This window comes from Mercenaria mercenaria, chromosome 13, assembly GCF_021730395.1.
Source record: "Mercenaria mercenaria strain notata chromosome 13, MADL_Memer_1, whole genome shotgun sequence".
NCBI classification, from domain to species: Eukaryota; Metazoa; Mollusca; class Bivalvia; order Venerida; family Veneridae; genus Mercenaria; species Mercenaria mercenaria.
In genome coordinates, this window is record NC_069373.1 from 55,111,715 (window position 1) to 55,117,312 (window position 5,598).

Below are 5,598 nucleotides of genomic sequence, written 5' to 3' on the forward strand. Positions count from 1 at the left end.
ATTCTGGAACACCATATAATATAAACAACTTATTGACATGTCTCAAACCTAGGTTAGTATTGTGGTAGAACATTCTGGAACACCATAGAATAAACAACTAATTGACATGATGTCTCAAAACAAGGTCAGTAAACAATGAGTTATCAATAAAAAAAAAGGTTAAAGGGGAATGTTATATAATAACAACATTATTTCTTTAAAGTAAACAAGTCTTCTGCAAATTATAGAAATTCAATGTGAACACACACAAGTACGTTTGTTATTCAAGTTGCAGACACACAAAAGCCTAAGACCAGGCCGCCAGACTCAAATATCGTGAGACAATAAATTAGGTCTTAAACGATGGATGTGCAAAACATTTTGTTTTGTGTCAAAATTCACTTACTGAAACTTTTTTCTGACTCTTTTACGATCGAACTGTCTGTAGTTTTTATTCTTATTTTGACAGAACATTACAGAAAATTGTGTTCCATTTGCACGTGTTATTTTGAAATGTCTGAGAAAATTGATGATATAATCTTCTGATAAAATTTACATTACTAGAAATGCTAAAGATTTTTATTTATAGAGCAGGAACTTTTAAAAAGACACAGTCTGCATAGCGAAACTACGCACGTTTTCTACCTTACATCGCTTTTTTACTCTATTAGAAGTAAGTATTAGAAATAAGTATTTTGTTTGAATTTACTACAATGTAGTACTTATACGCATTTTACGAGGATCGTTCAAATACTAATGCAACTTGGATTATATCTCGCTTGTACGCACGATTTTCACTAAATAATTTACTGTATCGCATAGAGGCTTGTGTAAACTTTCAATTGATACCACGCATGTTCAAATCCGTTCAGTCTTGCTGTGACAATAGCTCAATTAACACTGTCTGCTCGTGTACACTAATACGAAAATGGTTTGGAAAAGGATCTCTTTTTTCTGACCAAATATGGTTCTATATAAAGAACCGTTGTATTCTTTGTTTTGGGACAAAGGACATAGTTCATGAAATCTGAACTGTTTATGGAGATAATGATATGTCTTATTCGTCAGTTACGCGATGGTGTAAGAAATTTAAAATTAGTGTAATTTCATTTCAAGATGCGCCTCATGCACGCCATCGAATAACTGCAACATCTTCAAAAGGTTGCAAAATTCAAACAAAAATGTAGCTACTGATGAAAGATTTAAAAAATATGCGAATAATACGTAAATTGTAGTACTTAACGTTTCGACATATGGCCTGTAAATTGTACTACATAATATCTTAAATCATGCAAAAATTAAGATAGAAATAAACATATCTTTGCGATTTAAATATCTGTTCTAAAAACGATGCGGAGAGAATAGACTGACTGTAAGGCTTCTGTGTCTATATTAAAAAATTATAATTGTCCGTTTATTTAAATAAATCTTAAGCGATACTGCAAACTGCTTAAATCATTATCTTCTTTTCTTCCCCGGTTTCTGACACTTCTTATTGTAGGTATTGTGTTTTAAAGACACTGATTCTGGTATGCGACGTATGTGGCCTATGGGGATGATACAGTATGCGTATTGGCGGTAAGGGCCAATATACAAGACTAGACCATTGATAGACTAGCTTCTGTTTATCATAATAAGCTACTGTATAGCTACTATGCAGTACATAGATTGCATGTGATATTTCTCTACCTTTATAGCAAACCAGTTCTTATCTTTATTTAGAAAGTCTGATTAAATTAGGGCTAAACAAACAAAGTGATAAGATACAACAGTATTTTTATTAATCCCCCGCCGTGGCGGAGGGATTATAGGAATGGTCTGCGTCCGTCCTTTCGTCCGTCCTTCCGTCCGTCTGTCCGTCCTTCCGTCCGTAACAAAATCGTGTCCGGTCCATATCTCCTAAACCCCTTGAAGGATTTTCATGAAACTTGGGTCAAATGATCACTTCATCAAGACGATGTGCAGAACCCATAAGACAGCCTTGTCGGTTCAAGGTCAAGGTCACAACTCAAAGTCAAAGGTTTGAGCCTGCCATTTTGTGTCCGCTCTATATCTCTTGAACCCCTTGAAGGAATTTTATAAAACTTGGGTCAAATGATCACCTCATCAAGATGATGTGCAGAATCCATGAGTCAGTCATGCCGGCTCAAGGTCAAGGTCACAACTTAGGGTCAAAGGTTGAACCTTCCATTTTGTGTCCGCTCTATATCTCCTAAACCCCTTGAAGGATTTTCATCAAACTTGGGTCAAATGATCACCTCATCAAGGCGATGTGCAGAACATATAAGTCAGCCATGTCGGCTCAAGGTCAAGGTCACAACTCAAGGTCAAAGGTTTGAGCCTTCCATTTCGTGTCCGCTCTATATCTCCTAAACCCCTTGAAGGAATTTTATAAAACTTGGGTCAAATGATTACCTCATCAGAACGATGTGCAGAAATTATGAGTCAACCATGCCAGCTCAAGGTCAAGGTCACAACTAAGGGTCGAAGGTTTGAGCCTTCCATTTGGTGTCCACTCTGTATCGCCTTAACCCCTTGAAGGATTTTCATCAAACTTGGGTCAAATGATCACCTCATCAAGAACTCATGAGTCAGCCATGTCAACTGAAGGTCAAGGTCACAACTGAAGGTCAAAGGTTTCAGCTCTGTATCTCCTAAACCCCTTGAAGGATTTCCATGAAACTTTGGTCAAATGATCACCTCATCAAGACGTTGTGCAGAATTCATGAGTCAGCCATGTCAGTTCAAGGTCAAGGTCACAGCTAAAATCAAAGATTTTACCCTTTCACTATCCAAAGCAGTGGCGGGGGATTTAGCTGTCTTTCAGACTGCCTTGTTCTTAAATGAATCAAGTTTTATTACAACAATACATCATTATTGCTGGAGTTAAGAAAATGCATTCAGGCACCTTTTATAAATAATACATCATGTGTCTTTTGAACAATGATATCTCTTTATTGCTGGATTTTGTTATAAATAAAGGAAAATGTATTAAGGCCACACACGGGGAACTATATATTCCCAAATCACAGTTCTTATACTATAATCAGAATTTTCTGTAATTAATAATATTTCTTTTTTATCCCCCTGCCAAAGGCGAAGGGGATATAAGAAATGCTCTCCGTCCGTGCATGCGTGCGTCCGTCCGTCCGTCCGTTCGTCCGCAACGATCTTTGTCCGGAGCATAACTCCAAAAGTACTCGAGGGATTTTCTTCAAACTTCATACACTGATAGAACACACTGGGAGGAAGTGCAATGTGCAAGAATAATAACTCTATCTTGCCTACTTTTTGAGTTATTCCCCTTTATCATATTTTCATAAAACAATTTGTCCGGAGCATAACTCCAAAAGTACTGGAGGGATTTTCTTCAAACTTCATACACTGATAGAACACATTGGGGGGAAGTGCAATGTGCAAGAACAATAACTCTACCTTGCCTACTTTTTGAGTTATTCCCCTTTATCATATTTTATTAAAAAAATTTGTCCGCAGCATATCTTTTTCATGCATGGAGGGATTTTGATATATCTTTGCACAAATGCTCACCACCACGAGGTGGAGTGCCATGCGCAAGAACCAGGTCCCTAGTTCTGAGGTCAATGTCACACTTAGAGGTCAAAGGATACAAGAATGAAAACCTTGTCCGGAGCACTTTTTCTTCATGCATAGAGGGATTTTGATATAACTTGGCACAAATGTTCACCACCACAAGACAGAGTGTCTTGCGCAAGATCCAGGTCCCTAGGTCTAAGGTCAAGGTCACACTTAGAGGCCAAAGGTCAGATACAAGTTCCCTTCTTTAGAATTACTTCCCTTTGTTGTTACTTTAAATAGCTTTTATTGTAACTTTTTCATTACTAGTCGTAGGGAAAAATCGAGACCACTTTTCAGTAGTACAACATGCATGCTACATCCAATTTTGAGGTGTATTTTGACCTATCTCTACCTAGTAAAGATTTTTGTGTGGACTTACAATATTTTTTTTTTAAAAGATTAACTTTCATTAGTTGTTACTATAAATAACTTACGTTGTAACATTTTTATAATTGACCACAGGAAAAAAACAAGACCACTTCTCTGTGGTACAACCTGGATGTTACTTTCCAATTTTAGGTGTATTTTAAGACATCTCTACCTGGTAAGGAGGTTTTCTGTGGACTTAGAAAAGCAAAAGATTTACAATGATTACTAAACAACCACAAAATTAAAATTCCATTTGCAAATACAGCTGCTAGAGTAAAGAAATTTGCTGTGACGGGCATATATTGTGACATTCTGGCACTCTCGTTCCCTGTTAGCTTTCCATTCCTTCTTTTTACAGTAGCCATATAGAAAAACATCATACAGCTATACTGTTCATGAAAATTAATAAAATTTAGCAGTAAACCACCTCACCACTGAATAATTCTTTCTTCCACATCTTTAAAACCCCTGATGTGGACCACAACTAAACGGTTTTTCAAAGCCTCTCCCAAAATGAATACTTTCAGACACTAACTTTCCAGGAACTTTAGCCTTCAATTATAATATGCCCGGCGGGGGGATTGGCCATGTCTAACATGGCTCTTGTTATTTATTAAAAATGCAACTGAACGCTTCTTTAATTTCTAATAAAATCCAGCAATGATATTTTTTTTCTGGTTTTATTTTGTTACTTAGATAAAAAAGATAATAATAATTGAAAAAAAGTCATTTCTCTTATTCAGTTTAAAATAATTATTATTTTTTTATTAAATAAAGTTGATGGTTTTCTAAAAGGGTGAGAATTGCTTTGCTGTAAGAGCTATAATTTAATTGGTCAGGACATTACTCAACATGACTGAGCAATTACAATAAGTAAAATACTTTTGTGTAAAAAGCTGCATTTCAATCAATAAAATGCAAAACGCAGGAAATAACCAATTGTCTGTACATATCAATAAAATTCATGATCCTCTGACATAGACTACATGTCTAGTCTACAAGGGTTTTATGGATACTTATCAGACTGGACCAGACAGGATCCTGTTTATTGGGGATTAAGATACCTGACATTTAGGGAGGTCACATATATAGGAGATTTGCTTTGCCTTTAAGTTGAAATCAAATGTTGTTCTATATTTTGGTCCCTTTATCAAGAAAACGTTTGTATATAAGCAAGTAGCCATCTATATTATCTTAACGAAATATGTTTGAACTTGATTAAGTTGTTATCGGAAATGTGTATACGATAAAACTTTATCACATTAAGAAAAAAGATCATGCGAAATATTTAATTGTTCGAAGTCACTGACAACTTGTATGTTGAATAAAAGTAGCCAATTTATCAAACAATTATCTGTTAAGCATTTCATTGGACATTTATATATTATATTTTCTTGTTTGTTTTTTTTTTTTAGGAAATGTTCCTGTGGTCAAGCATAAGCAGATCATTTGTTTTTAGCTCACCTGAGTATAAAGTGCTTGGGGTGAGCTATTGTGATCGCTCACCGTCCGGCGTCCGTCCGTCCGACGTCTGTCCGTCAGACGTCTGTCCGTCCACACTTTCCTTTAAACAGCATTTCCCCCTAAACCACCAGGCCAATTTTGATGAAACTTCAAAAGGGATGTTTTTTTGGATGGTCCTCAAAGAATTGA